This window comes from Hemitrygon akajei, chromosome 5 (assembly GCF_048418815.1).
Source record: "Hemitrygon akajei chromosome 5, sHemAka1.3, whole genome shotgun sequence".
Taxonomy (NCBI): domain Eukaryota; kingdom Metazoa; phylum Chordata; class Chondrichthyes; order Myliobatiformes; family Dasyatidae; genus Hemitrygon; species Hemitrygon akajei.
In genome coordinates this window covers 181,508,009-181,526,975 of record NC_133128.1, presented here as the reverse complement: position 1 = coordinate 181,526,975, position 18,967 = coordinate 181,508,009, and the positions used below count along the sequence as shown (strand labels likewise).

At 43.0% G+C, this 18,967-nt stretch overlaps 1 protein-coding gene and 1 long non-coding RNA gene across 2 annotated transcripts in view; one reads left to right on the top strand and one right to left on the bottom strand.

Annotated features, from left to right (window-relative positions):
* LOC140728531 (uncharacterized) overlaps nt 1-15,479 on the bottom strand; it is a 66,539-nt gene extending 51,060 nt beyond the window's left edge. Inside the window, exons 1-2 of the long non-coding RNA XR_012099100.1 lie at nt 15,402-15,479; nt 4,003-4,143 (exon numbers count right to left, since the gene is read on the bottom strand). This is a non-coding gene — a long non-coding RNA (uncharacterized lncRNA). The remainder of the gene's footprint in view (nt 1-4,002; nt 4,144-15,401) is intronic.
* Nucleotides 15,480-15,741: 262 nt separating this feature from the next.
* The window catches only part of marchf7 (membrane-associated ring finger (C3HC4) 7), a 54,865-nt gene continuing 51,639 nt past the window's right edge, over nt 15,742-18,967 (top strand). Inside the window, exon 1 of the mRNA XM_073047385.1 lies at nt 15,742-15,880. The gene's annotated coding sequence lies outside the window, so the exon portion shown is untranslated. The remainder of the gene's footprint in view (nt 15,881-18,967) is intronic.

Genomic DNA, 18,967 nt, shown 5'->3' with positions numbered 1-18,967 from the left:
TGCTATCTACTGTAACCAAGGAAGACCCCAATTGTGATGACTACTTGTAGCACGGGACCTTGAATTCTGAGGTCAAGAGAATGGAATTGCCTCTATGCAATGGCTTTTCCACTTTAAAAATTCTATTTTGCAGTTTTCTAAAATACAGTTCACTAAAATCTGCACAAATCTAACTTATCAACAGATACAATGGACAACTAATCATTAATTGGATCACATCTATATCATTGTATAGACATATGCAATCTAAAGAAAATTTTTAATAAATCCACCAGTTTCAGTGTTCTTTCTGAAATCAAGGCCAGGGGCAAAATGGCACTTCCCCAAAATGAAGCTGCGTTAAACCTTTAGAATGCATTCTTACAGATAGAAATTGGTGCAGATTCACTTCTGGCAAACCTCCAGGCTTCACACTTGAGGAGAAACACTTTGACATTTTTGACTATGAAGTGCTGCATTGTTATAACAAGGCCCAATGCAAGCTTGAAGAATAACACCTCATCTTCTTTCTGAACACAAGGCAGCCTATAAAACGTATTAGTGGCAAATTAGTTTATTATTGCCAAATGTACCAAGGTACAACAAAAAAACAAAGTTCAAAGTAAATTTTATTATCAACGTACAAATATATCAGCATATACAACCCTGACATTCATTTTCTTGAGGGCATACTCAATTTATAGAATAATATCCATACCAGAATCAATGAAAGACCACACAACTGGACAGCGTTCAACCAGAGTGGAGAACACAACAAACTGTGCAAATACAAGAAGGGACAATAAGAACAAAAAAATAAGCAATAAATATTGAGAACATGGGATGAAGAGTTCTTGAAAGTGAGTCCACTGGTTGTGGGAACATTTCAATGATGAGGCCAGTGAAGTTGAGTGAAGTTATCTCCTTTGGTTTAAGAGCCTGATGGTTGAGGGGGAGTAACTGTTCTTGAACCTGGTGGTGTGAATTATTATCTGAATGGTGGCCGATTAGGAAAAGGGGAGGTGCAACGAGACCTGGGTGTCATTGTACACCAGTCATTGAAAGTGGGCATGTAGGTACAGCAGGCGGTGAAAAAGGCAAATGGTATGTTGGCATTCATAGCAAGAGGATTCAAGTACAGGAGCAGGGAGGTTCTACTGCAGTTGTACAACGCCTCAGTGAGACCACAGCTGGAGTATTGTGTACAGTTTTGGTCCCCTAATCTGAGGAAAGACATTCTTGCCATAGAGGGAGTACAAAGAAGGTTCACCAGATTGATTCCTGGGATGGCAGGACTTTCATATGAAGAAAGACTGGATCGACTAGGCTTATACTCGCTGGAATTTTGAAGATTGAGGGGGGATCTTATTGAAATGTATAAAATTCTAAAGGGATTGGACAGGCTAGATGCAGGAAGATTGTTACCGATGTTGGGGGAGTCCAGAACGAGGGGTCACAGTTTAAGGATAAAGGAGAAGCCTTTTAGGACCGAGATGAGGAAAAACTTCTTCACACAGAGAGTAGTGAATCTGTGGAATTCTCTGCCAAAGGAAACAGTTGAGGCCAGTTCATTGGCTATATTTAAGAGGGAGTTAGATATGGCCCTTGTGGCTAAAGGGATCAGGGGGTATGGAGAGAAAGCAGGTACAGGGTTGTGAGTTGGATGATCAGCCATGATCACACTGAATGGTGGTGCAGGCTCAAAGGGCCGAATGGCCTACTCCTGCACCTATTTTCTATGTTTCTATGAGTCTTGAGGCTCTTGTAGCTTCTTCCTGACAGTAACAGCAAGAAGAGAGCAAGTCCTGGGTGTTGGTAGTCTTTGATGATGGATGCTGCTTTCCTGCAACAGCATTTCATGTAGACGTGCTCAATGGTTGGGAGGGCTTTACCTGTGATGGGCTGGGCCATATCCACTATTTTTTGTAGGACTTACCATTCAAGCAGATTGGTGTTTCCATACCAGGTTCTGATGCAGACAGTCAATATGCTGTCCGCTACGTATCCATTGAAGTTTGTCAAAGTTTTAGATGTCATGCCGAATCTCCACAAACTCCTAAAGAAGTAGAGGTTATACCATGCCTTCTTCATACAGATTAGTAGTGCATTGAGTTAGTGCAAGTTAAAACAATAACAATGCAGAACAAAGTGGTACAGTCACTGAGAAAGTGCAGTACAGATAGACAATAAGATACAAGATGATAACAAGTTACTGTAGGTTGTGAGGTCTAGATACCAAACATGAGAAAGTCTGCAGATTCTGGAAATCCAAAGCAACACACACAAAAAGCAGGAGGAACTCAGAAGGTTAGACAGCCTCTATGGAAAAGAGTAAACTTTCAATGGTTTGAACCATGATCCTTCTTCAGGATTGTGAAGGAAGGGGGAGGATACCAGAATAAAATGTGGGGGGGGGGGGGAGCAAGAGGCTAGCTGGAAGGTGATAGGTGAAGCCAGGTGGTTGAGAAAAGTCAAGGGCTGTGAGAATAAAAAATCTGATAGGAGAGGAACAATAGGAGAAAGGGATGGAGAAGGGGACACAGGGAGAAGTAATATGCAAGTGAGAAGAACTAAAAGGTCAGAGTGGTGAATAGAGGAGTGGGGGGGGGATTTTTTGACTGGAAGGAGAAATTGATATTCACACCATCAGGTTGGAGGGTACCCAGATGGAGTATAACTGTTCAGTGGTCTTACAACAGTGGCATAGAAGTTGTCCTTGAGCCTGATGGTATGTGCTTTAAGGCTTTGTATTTTCTGCCCAGTGAAAGGGGAGAGAAGAGGGGATCTCCGGGTAGGTGGAGTCTCTGGTTAAGCTGGCTGCTTTATTGAGGCAATGAGAAGTGTAAACGGAATCCGTGGAAGGGAGGCTGGTTTCAATGATGTGCAGAGCTATGTCCACAACCCTCTACATCTTTAGAGAGCTCATTTTTCAACTGGGATCAGGACTGACCATTTCTGCCTACTATCAGGTTGGTTCAGGATTTTTCACCCCTTTATTTTGTATAGTTTTTACTGCAGTACCACAGCCTTACCATTAGAAACACTTCACACAAAGAAGGTTAATCTGATCTTAAATGCCCTGTTAATTGGTATAAAACACACAGAAAGGACAAAGCAGGCCCTCTTAACTGATACATTAAGTCATCCACCTTCAACCTATTAGATTCATTATTCCACCCATCCACCTCTAGCACCTTCTCTGCCACTTAAACAAACTTGTGGTTAGCACAACACTTTACAGTACCAGCGACACAGGTTCAATTCCTGCCACTGTCTGTAAGGAGTTTGTACGTCCTCCCTGTGACTGCATAGGTTTCCTCCAGTTGCTCCAGTTCCCTCCCACATTCCAAAGATGTACTGGTTAGTAGGTTAGCTGGTCTTCGAAAATTGTCCTGTGATTAGGCTAGGTTTAAATCAGGGGATTGCTAGGTGGCAGGGCTTGAAGGGCCAATTCAGCACTGTATCTCAATAAAATTAACAATATAAAATAAAATAAAAACATTTTTAGAGAGTCATAACCATAGAATCATTGAGAAATACAGTAGAGAACAGGTCCTGTGGCCACCAGGTCTATCCCAATCATCAACCATCCCTTTACACTCATCCTACCTTAATCCCATTTCATTCTCATCAACCCCTCCCTATTCTGTACATCTACATACCAGGGACAATTTACAGTGACTAGTTCACAGATTCTAATTCAAGTTTATTGTTGTTCAACTGTATACATGTATACCACTAAATAAAACAACATTCCTCCAGACCAAGGTGCACTGCACAGCACATATAACTCACATGCAACACATAAAGTAATATTATCACAAATAAATTAACAAATAATAAAATATATTCCAGAAGATTGACATTTAACATAAGGTGCATATATTACACAAGTTATAAGGTTAACAGTATAATGCCATTGGCGCTTCGTAAGTGATGAAACTTGGGTGGTGGCGGGGAGTTCAGTAGACTTACAGCTTGGGGAAGAAGCTGTTTCCCATTTCCCATCTTAACAGTCCTTACCTTAGTGCTGTGATACCTCCTGCTTGATGGTAGGGGGTCAAAAAGATTGTGAGATGGATAGGAGGGATCCTTGACAATGCTGTGTGATTTGGCAGAAAATTGCAGCGACCGGAGGAATCTCGTCGGGTCACAAAGGAGAATCTGTGAATGAAAAATAAACCTCAAGGTAGTATATGGTAACTTGGAATTCAACGGTTCCATTTAATGTCAGAGAATGAGTACAGTATACAACCTGAAATCCTTACTCTTTGCAGACATCCACAAAAGCGAGAGAAAAAAATATCAAAGAATGAATGACAGAGAAAACGATAGAAGTCCGAAGTGATTTAGCACTCAAAATATGATCTAGTATTAAAATATCCAGAAATAACAGGCAGGATAGATAAATAAAATTGGTTGATGTTGTGTACTTGGATTTTCAGGAGGCTTTTGACAAGGTGCCACACATAAGGCTACTTAATAAGCTATGAACCCATGGTATTACAGCAAAGATTCTAGCATGGATAAAGCATGGTTAATTGACAAGAGCAAAGAGTGGGAATAAAGGGAGCCTTTTCTGGTTGGCTAATGGTGACTAGTGGTGTTCCACAGGGGCCTCTGTTGGGACCGATTCTTTTTATGTTATATGTCAGTGGTTTGGATGATGGAATTGATGGCTTTGGTGCAACATTTGCAGACGATATGAAGAAAGGCGGAGGAGCAGGTAATTTTGAGGAAGTAGAGATGCTACAGAAGTACTTAGACAGATTAGGAGAATAGACAAAAAAATGGTAGATAGAATACAGTGCCGAGGAGAGTATGGCCATGTACTTCAGTTGACGAATTAAGACCATGAGACCATAAAGTCATAGGAGCAGAATTAGGCCATTCAGCACATTGAATCTGCTCCGCCATTCCATCATGGCTGATCCTGGATCCCACTCAATCCCATACATCTGCCTTCTCTCCATAACCTTTAATGCCCTGAGCAAACAGGAAATTATCAACTTCCGCCTTAAATATATACACAGACTTGGCCTCTACTGCAGTCTGTGGCAGAGCATTCCACAGATTAACTACTCTCTGGCTAAAATAATTCCTCCTTACCTCTGTTCTAAATGGTCACCCCTCAATTTTGAGGCTATGCCCTCCAGTTCTAGATACCCCCACCATAGGAAACATCCTTTCCACATCCACCTTATCTGGTCCTTTCATCATATGGTAGGTTTCAATGAGGTCCGCCTACATTCTTCTAAATTCCATTGAGTGTAGGCCCAAAGCTGCCAAATACTCCACTATGTTAACACCTTCATTCCCATAATCATCCTCGTGAACCTCCTCTGGACTCTCTCCAATGACAACACTTTCTTTCTGAGATATGGGGACCAAAACTGTTGACAATACTCCAAGTGCGGCTGGATTTGTGTCTTACAAAGGCTCAGCATTATCTCCTTGCTTTTATATTCTATTCCCCTTGAAATAAATGCCAACATTGCATTTGTCTTCTTTACCACAGACTCAAATTGTAAATCAATCTTCTGGGAGTTTTGTACAAGGACTCCTAAGGCCCTCTGCACCTGTGATGTTTGAGCCTTCCCCCCATTTAGATAACAGTCTGCACTATTGTTCATTTTACCAACATGCAAAATCATATATTTCCCAACGGTGTATTCCACCTGCCACTTTTTTGCCCATTCTTCCAATTTGTCTAAGTCCTGCTGCAATTGCATTGCTTCCTCAGCAGTACCCACCCCTCCACCTATCTTCGTATCATCCACAAATTTTGCACTATTACAGATTGTCAGGTATGAAGTTGTGGCCATCACTGAATCGTGGCTGAAGGACGGTTGTAGTTGGTGTTATGTTCTTCATACATGCCGTGGGTTACTAAGAACAAACCATATTCTGGAAGGACATAACCAGAATTTTTATTTAACAGCAAACACATTTTAACACTGCCACGCTTCTAGGTCATTCTGTCAGTTCTGCACATGCTCACAACTCGGTCCAATCATGTTCTGACACGTGACATATGATATCACCACATCTTCCTTTGCTTAAAAAGAAAACAATTAGCAACATTAATCAAAACAAATACATAATTTAATATGTCTCTATCAGTCTCTCCGGGGGTTTATGAACACGAGTAGACCTTCTAAGTGGTTCACATACTTCTTGTGTTTCATTGTTATTTTCATGTTTTGTCTAGTCTGCATCAGTTAGTGGTAACTCTGAAGTTGGCTCTTGCTTGAGGTCTTTGCGAAGAAATCGCAATTCATTCATTAACTGTGTAATCTCTTTTTTCATTCATTAACTGTGTAATCTCTTTTTTCATTCATTAACGGTGTAATTGCTTTTTTATGCTGAGACTTCATCATTTCAATAAAACTTCTCAATTCCTTCACTTGTGCTTTTACTTCTTCAATTGGATCCTGATTCTTGTCACTCTTTGGCTTCAGATCAGTATTGTACTGTACCGGCAAGTTTGGTAACAAAGGATGGGGTCTGGGATCTTTCTTTATGACTTTTTTAAACTTTTGCCACATTAGAATCAAATTCTGTTCTTTCTCGCTCTTTCATCAAGTCACTGTATTCTGACCCTGTGTCACTGTCCAGGACAAAGATTTTTCACCAAATTCAGTTTCTCACAGGCAGATAAACCCAATATTGACAGTACATTCTTAGGCACGACCACAAATGAAAGCGTGTGAACTATATTTTTGTGTGATACTCTTGCCATACATGTTCCTTTAACTGGATGTACAAACAAGCTGGAGGAACTCAGCAGGTTGGGCAGCATCCGTGGAAATGGGCTGCTCGTTTCCACGGATGCTGCCTGACCTGCTGAGTTCCTCCAGCTTGTTTGTACGTGTTGATTTGACCACAGCATCTGCAGTATACTTTGTGTTTCCTTTAACTGGAAAGTCTGCAATTGAATACCCAGTCACTTCTACATTTGTCTGATGTAACTTTGGTCTTGGCTTTAATGCATTGAACTCAGATTCTGCAAGAACATTTACTTGTGCTCCAGTATCCAATTTAAACAGAATAATGTTTTGGTTTACTTGCAATGGCATAGTCCAGTTAGTCTTACTTTGTTTATTTTCACAAAGCACGTCGATATAAAACTCCTCACGTTCATTTTCAAGCACTGCATTTAACTGTTTTATTTTGTTTCTACTTCTGCAACAGCATGAAAAATGATTAATCTTACCACAGTTGTTGCACATTTTCTGATACGCTGGATACTTTTTAGGTCGGTTCTCCCACCCACCGCGATCACAAAGATTTTTTCTTTCAAAAATCGTCTTGCTCTCTGTCGGTTTCATAGTTGCTTCATTATTTTTTCTAACACGTTCGTGGTTATTCACAGCGTGTATGCTGCAGTTCTCAATAAAAAGCTCTTTAGCCTGCGACCTTATGGTTTCCGAGGCTTTGCAGAGAGAATCAAAGCTTTTTCCAAATTTACGACTGGTTCTCTTAAGAGTCTTTCTCTCAGAGCATTATCCAGAATGCTGCAAACAATTCTGTCTTTAATGAGAGAGTCCATCAGATCTGCAAACTCGCAAGTTTTACTGTGGTTTCTTAATTCCGTAACAGATTGGTCAATCGTTTGACCAGCTTTCTGCTTGCATGTAAAGAATTTATACCGTTCATACGTCACATTGCGCTTTGATATACAAAATGCTTCAAACTTGTTGATAATCACTCTTAGATTCCAATTATCTCCATTCTCAAAATCAAAATGGTTATATACCTCAAATGCGTCGTCCCCAATCACGTGGAGTAGGAACGCAGCTTTCATTTTTTCCGTTTTATTTTCTGCTCCGATCACCAATAAATAAATTTCAAAACACTGTTTAAATCTTTTCCAGTTTTCAGCTACGTTCCCAGTCAGCTGAAGTGTCAATGGGGGTTGCAAAATTTCTGTTCTTAAAGCTGTTAGCAAACAATGAAAAAGTTTGTGCTCTTTTTTTTTGATTATCTTCGCTTCTCCCGTGTTAACGAAACAAATTATTCTTCCAGACCGACTTCTGACACCATGTTGTGTTCTTGATATGTGCCGTGGGTTACTAAGAACAAACTATATTCTGGAAGAACATAACTAGAACTTTTATTTAGCAGCAAACAGCAACCACGTTTTAACACTGCCATGCTTCTAGATTATTCTGTCAGTTTTGCACATGCTCACAACTCATTCCAATCACGTTCTGATACATGACACATAATATCACCACAGTTGGGAGCTAAATGTCCAAGGTTACATGTTGTATTGGATGGATAGGAAAGTAGGCAGAGGGAGTGGTGTGGCTCTGCTGGTAAAGAATGACATCAAATCAGTAGAAAGATGTGACATAGGATTAGATGTTGAATCCTTGTGGGTTAGGTTAAGAAACTGCAAGGGTAAAAGGACCCTGATGGCAGTTATATACAGGCCTCCCAACAGTGGCTAGGATGTGGACAACAGATTACAACAGAAAATGGAAAAAGTGTGTCAAAATGGCAATGTTGTGATAGTCATAGGAGATTTCAATATGTAAGTTGATTGGAGAAATCATGTTAGAAATGAATCTCAAGAGAGTGAGTTTATTGAATGCCTACGAGATGGCTTTTTTGAGCAGTTTGTTGTTGAACCAACTAGGGGATTGGGTGTTAAGTAATGAAATAGAGGTGATTAGGAAGCTTAAGCTGGATTAGGAAGCTGGATAAAAATGGCATTAGGGGATACGGTGAGCGAGCAGGTAAGTGGACATGAGGCTAGGTTTAGATCAGCCATGTGATCTCCTGGACCAGTTTTCGATAGCCTGGATGGGTCGGAGAGGAATTTTCCAGTTTTTTTCTCCTCAATTGGCAACTCGGTTTTTTTTCCCCGGGTGATCACATGGGTTTGGGCGGGATGAATAATAAAATAAAATGGGCGGCATGGTGCCCTGTTGGTTGGCACTGTTGCCTTGTGGGATTCGGTGAAAACTAGAGTTAAGATTGGATCAGCCATGATCTTGTTGAATGGCGGAGCAGGCTTGAGGGGCCGATTGGCCTACTCCTGCTCCTATCTCTTATGTTCTTATGTTCTTAAGGTAGATGAACCCTTAGGAGGCAGTGATCACAAGATGATTGAGTTCAACTTGAAATATGAAAGGGAGAAAGTGAAGTTTGACATAGCAGTATTTCAGTGGAGTAAAGAAAATGACAGTGCTATGAGAGAGGAGTTGGCCAAAGTAAATTGGAAGGAGATGCTGGCAGGGATGACAGCAGAGCAGCAATGGTGTGAGTTTCTGGGAAAAAATGAGTAAAGTGCAGGATAGATGTATTCCAAAAATGAAGAAATACTCAAATAGCAAAATAGTACAACCATGACTAACAAGAGAAGTCAAAGCTACAGTACAAGCAAAAGAGAGGGCATACAACAAAGCAAAAACTAATGGGAAGACAGGATTGGGAAGCTTTTAATAACCCACAGAGTGCAACTAAAAGAATCATTAGGAGAACAAAGATGAAATATGAAAACACGTCAAAGTGGTTAGTAAAAGCTTTTTCAGAGGAGGTTCACAAAGATGATTCTGGGAATGAAAGGGTTATCATACAAGGAACTTTTGATAGCTCTGGGTCTGTACTCCCTGGACTTTAGAAGGATGAAGAGGGATCTCATTGAAACCTTTTGAATGTTGAAAGGCCTAAGAACAGATGTGGAAAGGAAGTTTCCCATGGTGGGGGAGTCTAGGACAAGAGAGCACAGCTCCAGGATAGAGGGGCATCCATTTAAAACACAGATGTGGAGAAAGTTTCTTTAGCCGGAGGGTGGTGAATTTGTAATCACAGGCAGCTGTGGAAGTCAGATTATTGGGTGTATTTAAGGCAGATCATAATATGTTCTTAATTGGAAACAGCATAAAAAGTTATGTGGAGAAGGCCAGAGAGTGGGGCTGAGGAGGGGAAAAAAGGATCAACCATGAATGAATGGTGGAGCAGACTCAATGGATCAAATGGCCTGATTCTGCTCCTATATCTCATGGTCAAATGTACATATTTGTGACATACTTGATTAAGTGGCTTTCAATGTGTGTATATTCAACAGTCTGAAAAGAATCTCAAATATATAAAACGTACGGGGTTAATACTTCTTTTCACAGCATGTATAGAAACTGAAATCACACAATTAAAATGAGGGGTGGTTATTCAAGACAGGCATGAGATCTCTTCAGAGGCAGTGAATCGATGGAATTAATTATCCTAAAGTGGACAATGGACGCTTAGTCACTGTGTACATATATTCAAGACAAAGGTTGATAACAATTTTACACGAGAAACAAAGGAAATAAAGTTACTGCAGAAAAATGACACTGGGGTAAAAGAAAAAGAATACCATAAATTTATCGGAGTGGAAGCAGTTGGCAGTTTCCTGTTCCTATTTATATTCTGAGGTAAACCTGACATCCTTTTCAGAGTTCTACTTTTTGCTATTACTCCAAAGTCCATATATTAAGAACTCAGAAGAGTACATTCCTTGCAACTTTCATTACATTTCTCAGTTTGTATGATTTATTAACTGAAATTATGTTCAGGTTAAGATCATTTATAATGTGTACATCAAAAAAAATCTGAAGCAAAATGAATCCAATAAGATAAAATAACAGGTTTAATATCACTGGTACATCTCATGAAATTTGTTGTTTTGCAGCAGCAATACAGTGCAATTCATAATAATAAAAATACTATAAATTACAATTAGTATACATGTAAAAAATTAAGTAAGTAGTGCTTAAATATAGGCTAAAAGAAAGTGAGGTAGATTCATTGTTCATTCAGAAATCTGATGGCGGAGAGGAAAAAGCTGTTCCTGAAATGTTGAGTGTGTGTCTTCAGGCTTCTCTACCTCCTTCTTGATGGTAGCAATGAGAAGAGGATATGTCCTGGAGGATGGGGATCCTGAATGATGGAGGCATTGCATTTTGAAGGTGTCTCTTGATGCTGGAGAGGCTAGTGCCCATAATGGAGCTGGCTAAGTTTACAATTTCCTACAGTTTTTTTTCTAATCCTATGCAATGGCCCCTCCATAGCAGAGAGATGCAACCAGTACTCCACTGTATATCTTGTAGAAATTTGTAAGAGTTTTTGATGATATACCAAATCTCTCCAAACTTCTAATGAAATATAGCCCCTATCTTGCCTTCCTTATAATTGTGGGCCTAAGATAGATTATCAGAGATGCTTAAACCAGGAACTTGAAACTGCTCACCTTTTCCATTGCTAATCCCTCGATGAGGACTGTTGTGTGTTACTTCAACTTCCCCTTCATGAAGTCCACAATCAATTCCTTGGTCTGACTGATGTTGAGTGCAAGGTTGCTGTTGCAACACCACTCAACCAACTGATCTATCTCATTCCTGTATCTATCTCATTCCTCATTGTCATCTGAAATTCTACCAACAATGGTTGTGTCATCAGCAAATTTAGATAGCATTTGAGCTGTGCCTAGTCACACAGCCGTGCGTGTAAAGAGAGTAGAGCAGTGAGCAAAGTACAATTCCTTGAGGTGCCCCAATATTGATCATTAGTGAGGAGGATATGTTACTTCTGATCTGCACATACTATGGTCTCCTAAAGAGAAGTCAAGGATCCGGACACTGAGGGAGGTGCAGAGGCTCAGGTTTTGGAGCTTGTTGATTAGAACTGAGGATATGATTGTATTGAATTCTAAGCTGCAATAAGTAATCTGTAGCCTGATGTAGGTAATGAAATTGTCCAGGTGATCCTAGGCCAAGTGGAGACTCAGTGAGATTGCATCTACTGTAGACCTATATGGTGATAGGCAAAATGCAATTGCTCCAGATCCTTGCTTTGCCAGTTCAGTCTGATCCATGACCAACCACTCAAAGCACAGTAAATGTGAGTGACACTGGACGATAGCCATTCAGGCAGCTTACACTGCTCTTCTTGGGCACTGATATAATTGTTGTCCTGTTGAAGCAGGTGGGAACCTTTGACTGCAGAAGTGAGAAATTGAAGATGTGCTTGAACACTCCTGCTAATTGGTTGGCACAGGTTTTCAGACCCCTACCAGATACACCATCAGGGTCTGACACCTTGTATGAGTTCACCCTCTTGAAAGATGTTCTGAGGTTGACCTCCGAGACAAAGATTACAGAGTCACCAGATGCTGCAGGGATTCACACAGGTGTAGTTTTATTCCCCCTTTCAAAGTGCACAAAAAAGATATTGAGCTGATCTGGGAGTGAAGCATCACAGCCGCTCATGTTGGGTTTCGCTTTGAAAGAAGTAATGGCCTGCAAACTCTGCCAAAGCTGACGTGCATCCAATTCCATCTCTAACCTCAATCTGAATTGTTCATTCACTCTTAAACTAGCCTTCAGTAGCCCTCAGCAAACTACAAATCTCCCAGTTCATCTACAACTTTTTGTTTGGGTTTGTCCGGTATGTTCTCCAAGGCACACGCTCATCCCCCCTGGTCTTGATGAAGTCAGTGACAATTGTGGTGTATTCATTTAGATTCACAACAAAAATTTAAAGAGTTGGATAAGAAAAGCAGTACTGTATAGCCAACCAATATTCTATAATTACTCACTTCCAATTCTAAATGGGAAGAGTGGTGGGGGAGGGGAAATCTGGTAGGACGATCAATGTTTGAAAGTCAAGTTTATTGTCATTTAACACATATTTATTGTGATTTATACACATATGTTGTCAAACAAGACCTGCTGACTCTTCCATGCAGTTTGCTTTTAATTCACATTTCTAGCATCTGCTTCTTTTAAACTTATAAATATCAATGTGTTAATTTGTGACTTGTATTCTGAAAGATGTTCGATATCTGAGAACCGCTCACCCCACCGATATCTGACTGAAAACCACTTGCCCCTCTGATATCTGACTGCGAACCCCTCGCCCCCGATATCTGACTGAGAACCGTTCACCCTCTGATATCTGACTGAGAACCGCTCACTACTCTGATATCTGACTGAGAACCGCTCGCCCTCCAATATCTGACTGAGAACCGCTCACCACTCTGATATCTGACTGAGAACTGCTCCGATATCTGACTGAGAACCGTTCACCACTCTGATATGACTGAAAACCACTCGCCCCTCCGATATCTGACTGAGAACCCCTCGCCCCCGATATCTGACTGAGAACCGCTCACCCCACCGATATCTGACTGAAAACCACTCGCCCCTCCGATATCTGACTGAGAACCCCTCGCCCCCGATATCTGACTGAGAACCGCTCACCCCACCGATATCTGACTGAGAACCGCTCACACTCCGGAATCTGACTGAGAACCGCTCACACTCCGGAATCTGACTGAGAACCACTCGCCCGTCCGATATCTGACTGAGAACCGCTCGCCCGTCCAATATCTGACTGAGAACTGCCGCCTCTCCAATATCTGACTGAGAACCGCTCACACTCCGGAATCTGACTGAGAACCGCTCACACTCCGGAATCTGACTGAGAACCACTCGCCCGTCCGATATCTGACTGAGAACCGCTCGCCCCTCCGATATCTGACTGAGAACAGCTCACACTCCAGAATCTGACTGAGAACAGCTCGCCCCTCCGATATCTGACTGAGAACAGCTCGCCTGTCCGATATCTGACCGAGAACCGCTCGCCTGTCCGATATCTGACCTGGCCCTGGCCCTCCGGAATCTGACTGAGAACGGCTCACCCTCCGGGAATCTGACTGAGAAACTCTCACCCTCCGGAATCTGACTGAGAAACTCTCTCCCTCCGGAATCTGACTGAGAGGCTCACCCTCCGGGAATCTGACTGAGAAACTCTCACCCTCCGGAATCTGACTGAGAGAATCTGACTGAGAACCGCTGGCCCTCCGGGAATCTGACTGAGAACTGCTCGCCCTCCGGGAATCTGACTGAGAAACTCTCACCCTCCGGAATCTGACTGAGAATCGCTGGCCCTCCGGAATCTGACTGAGAACCGCTCACACTCCGGGAATCTGACTGAGAAACTCTCACCCTCCGGAATCTGACTGAGAACCGCTGGCCCTCCGGGAATCTGACTGAGAACCGCTGGCCCTCCGGAATCTGACTGAGAACCGCTCACCCTCCGGAATCTGACTGAGAACCGCTCACCCTCCGGGAATCTGACTGAGAACCGCTCACCCTCCGGAATCTGACTGAGAACCGCTCACCCTCCGGGAATCTGACTGAGAACCGCTCACCCTCCGGAATCTGACTGAGAACCACTCACCCTCCGGGAATCTGACTGAGAAACTTTCACCCTCCGGAATCTGACTGAGAACCGCTCTCCCTCCGGGAATCTGACTGAGAAACGCTCGCACTCCGGAATCTGACTGAGAACCGCTCGCACTCCGGAATCTGACTGAGAACCGCTCACCCTCCGGAATCTGACTGAGAAACTCTCACCCTCCGGAATCTGACTGAGAACCGCTCACCCTCCGGGAATCTGACTGAGAAACTTTCACCCTCCGGAATCTGACAGAGAACCGCTCACCCTCTGGAATCTGACTGAGAACCGCTCACCCTCCGGGAATCTGACTGAGAACCGCTCACCCTCCGGGAATCTGACTGAGAACCGCTGGCCCTCCGGAATCTGACTGAGAACCGCTCACCCTCCGGAATCTGACTGAGAACCGCTCACCCTCCGGGAATCTGACTGAGAACCGCTCACCCTCCGGAATCTGACTGAGAACAGCTCACCCTCCGGGAATCTGACTGAGAACCGCTCACCCTCCGGAATCTGACTGAGAACCACTCACCCTCCGGGAATCTGACTGAGAAACTTTCACCCTCCGGAATCTGACTGAGAACCGCTCTCCCTCCGGGAATCTGACCGAAAACCGCTGGCCCTCCGGCTGAGAACCGCTCACCCTCCGGAATCTGACTGAGAACCGCTCACCCTCCGGAATCTGACTGAGAAACTCTCACCCTCCGGAATCTGACTGAGAACCGCTCACCCTCCGGGAATCTGACTGAGAAACTCTCACCCTCCGGAATCTGACTGAGAAACTCTCACCCTCCGGAATCTGACTGAGAACCGCTCACCCTCCGGGAATCTGACTGAGAAACTCTCACCCTCCGGAATCTGACTGAGAACCGCTCACCCTCCGGAATCTGACCGAGAACCGCTCTCCCTCCGGGAATCTGACCGAAAACCGCTGGCCCTCCGGCTGAGAACCGCTCACACCTCCGGAATCTGACTGAGAACCGCTCACCCTCCGGAATCTGACTGAGAAACTCTCACCCTCCGGAATCTGACTGAGAACCGCTCACCCTCCGGAATCTGACCGAGAACCGCTCTCTCTCCGGGAATCTGACTGAGAAACTTTCACCCTCCGGAATCTGACTGAGAAACTCTCACCCTCCGGAATCTGACTGAGAACCGCTCACCCTCCGGGAATCTGACTGAGAAACTCTCACCCTCCGGAATCTGACCGAGAACCGCTCTCTCTCCGGGAATCTGACCGAGAACCGCTGGCCCTCCGGGAATCTGACTGAGAACCGCTGGCCCTCCGGGAATCTGACTGAGAAACTCTCACCCTCCGGAATCTGACTGAGAACCGCTCACCCTCCGGAATCTGACCGAGAACCGCTCTCTCTCCGGGAATCTGACCGAGAACCGCTGGCCCTCCGGGAATCTGACTGAGAACCGCTGGCCCTCCGGTAAACTGCCCGACTCCGGCACTCGGGACGGGACGGGACGGGCCGGGCCGGGCGCCGTTGCCCCCCTGACCTCAGAATGGTTGTAAACGGAAGTAACGCGTCACGTGATTCCTGTTGCCTGTGCCGGGGAGCCGCCAATGGACGCCATTATAAAGGCGGTGTAATGAGCGGTTTATACTCACACCGATTAATTTCCAGGCTCTTTTATGAATAGATTGACCGTGGGTCGAGTCCACGTAAGTGTGTCCTCCATTTCTTATGTCTTTTTAAAAAAGAAAACCATATATTAATGTTTTCACGGCGTTTATCCGGTAAAGGTCGTGCCCAAATTGTTTTTGAAATGTTCCTATTGGGCCAGGGCCAGGGGTAAAGTAGTACGCAGCTGAGTAAGTGTTGCTGCATATTTTAGGTCGCTTAAGTAGGAAAGTCAATTCGTTGTCCTTCGTGAAAAATGCACTGTTTGAGAAGGTGCCATTTTTATTTGCCGTTAGCAGCAAAATTGCGTCCAATTTTCGTAGCCATAAGTTAATTTTTGATGCAATTCAAAACGCATTTTAGATCTTTTTCTGTCTGATCTTCAGTCCATTTTTATAACGGTGCTGCAGATCAATAACAGAAATATCGAACGCAAATGGTCTTCGAACAGCTTGTCTTTTTTTCTGATCTTGAAAGCAATTCCTGAAGGCCTGTTATAGATATTGTTATCCAGAATAAGCTTTTTCAAATTTTGTTAAAACTTTGATTAATTTTTCAGTTGCATTATGCGAGTTCTAGCATTTTACTTAAAGTAAAAAATGGATGCTGAAAGTTTGAAATAAAATTAGAAAATGTCAGGCAGTTTGGAGAGGATGTTAAAATCTAAATCTTAAATCCCTGGGGATTCTTAGAGGTAGTTGAGATTGTGGAGGCACTAGTAGTGATCTTTCAAGGGTCACTAGATTCTGGACTGGAAAATTGCAAATGTCACTCCACTCTTCAAGAAGGGAGGAAGACTGAAGAAAGTTAGTCTGACCTCAGTGGTTGGGAAAATGTTGGAGTCCATTGTTAAGGATGTGGTTTTTGGGAACTTGGAAGCACATAGTAAAATAAGCTAAAGTCAGCATGATTTCCTTAAGGGGACAAATCTTTATTTTTATTTTTTTTTATTAGTTTTTCAAAACATTTTACAAAATTAAAAACCCCAAATCCCAGTGGGGAGCATTAATACAGTGCAAGATTAAGCATACAATAACAATATGCTACAAACGAAGAGAATTTAACAAAAAAGCACCTAAATTAAAGACAAGTGAGCTTAGTGTCCTCCCCAATCCCCACAACACAAGAAAAACAACAACTCCAGACCGACCACCACACAATATAGAGAGTATAAGTCAAGACAGTCAAACTCCCAGACTGTGAATACACTTAGTAACAGAGAATAATAATGCCTACTACCAGAAAAAAAAGGGAGCTGAAAGCAAGGGACCGAAAAGAAGAAAAAAAAGAAAAAAAAACCCTAGTCAAGAGGAAGGTTATGAAAGTACTCGATAAAAGGTCCCCAGACCTTATGGAACTTTAGATCCGAATTAAGAACTGAATAATGAATTTTTTCGAGGTCCAAGCAGGCCATAATGTCTAATAATGCCTACTACCAGAAAAAAAAGGGAGCTGAAAGCAAGGGACCGAAAAGAAGAAAAAAAAGAAAAAAAAACCCTAGTCAAGAGGAAGGTTATGAAAGTACTCGATAAAAGGTCCCCAGACCTTATGGAACTTTAGATCCGAATTAAGAACTGAATAATGAATTTTTTCGAGGTCCAAGCAGGCCATAATGTCGTTAAGCCATTGCGCATGAGTGGGCGGGGCAACATCTCTCCATCTAAGGAGGATCAAGCGTCTCGCCAGGAGAGAGGCAAAGGATAGTATTCGGCATTTGGTCGGACCCAGACATAAATCTGTAAGGGGACAAATCTTTTAGAATTCTTTGAGGAAATAACAAGCAGGATAGACAAAGGATTTTCAGAAGGCTATTGACAAGGTGCTGCTAATGAAGCTGCTTAGCAAGATAAGATGACACATAAGAGAAACCTGCAGATGCTGGAAATCCAAGGAACACACACAAAATGCTGGAGGAACTGAGCATGCCAGGCAGCATCTTTGGGGGGGGGGGGGGGAAGTACAGTTGACATTTCAGGCTGAAACCCTTGCTGCCAAAATGTCCACTGTACTTTTTTCCATAGATGCTGCCTGGCCTGCTGAGTTCCTCCAGCATTTTGCGTGTGTTGCTAGCAAGATAAGAGTCCATGGTATTAAAGGAAAGATTGGCAGGTGGCAAAGAGTGGTAATAAGGGGAGCCTTTTTGATTGGCTGCCAGTAGCTACTGTATTCCACAGGGTTCAGTGCCGGGACTGCTTTTTGCACTGTACATCAATAATTTGGATACCAGAATCTTTGGCGCTGTGGCCAATTTTGCAGAAGATACAAAGAGAGGTGGAGGTAGGCTGCAAAAGGACTTGGACAGATGAGGATACTAGGCAAATTGAATACAATGTCTGGAATTCAATGGTCAGGCACTTTAATAGAAGGAATAAAAGCATAGCCTATTTTCTAAACGCGGGGGGGGGGGGGGGGGGGGATCAAAAATCTGAGGTGCCGGGGGAGTTGGGAGCACTCGTGCAAGATGCCCTAAAGGTTAATTTGCAAGTTGATTTGGAATAACATCTAAAACTTTGACAAACTCCTATAACTGTGTAGAGGAGAGTATATTGACTGGCTGTAACAGAGCCTGGTCCAATGTCCTTGAACAGAAAATCCTACTAAAGTAGTGGATCTAGCCCAGATCATCATGGGTTCCCCGCCATTGAGCACATCTACGTGAAATGCTGTCACAAGAAAGCAGCATCCATCTTTAGTGACCCACCACCAGGATATGCTGTCTTCTTGCTGCTGCCGTCAGGAAGAAGATACAGAAGACTCAAGATTAACACCACCAGGTTCAGGAACAGTCGCCATCAGGCTCTTGAACCAGAGGGGATAACTTCATTCAACTTCACTTGTCCCACCACTAAACTGCGCCCCAACCTATGGACTCACTTTCAAGGACAAGAGTTCTTGCCTTCAGCACTCTGATTGAACACCCAAGTTGGACAATCTTTCATTGATTCTGTTTTTGTTGTTGTTCTATATAATTATGTCCATAAGAAAATAAATCTCGAGGTTTTATATTGTGACATATGAACTTTGCTAATTTACTTTAAACTTGGGTGAGGAAAGCTAATACAATGTCAGCATTCATTCTAAAAGGAATCGGAATCAGGTTTATTATCACTGGCATGTGTCATGAAATT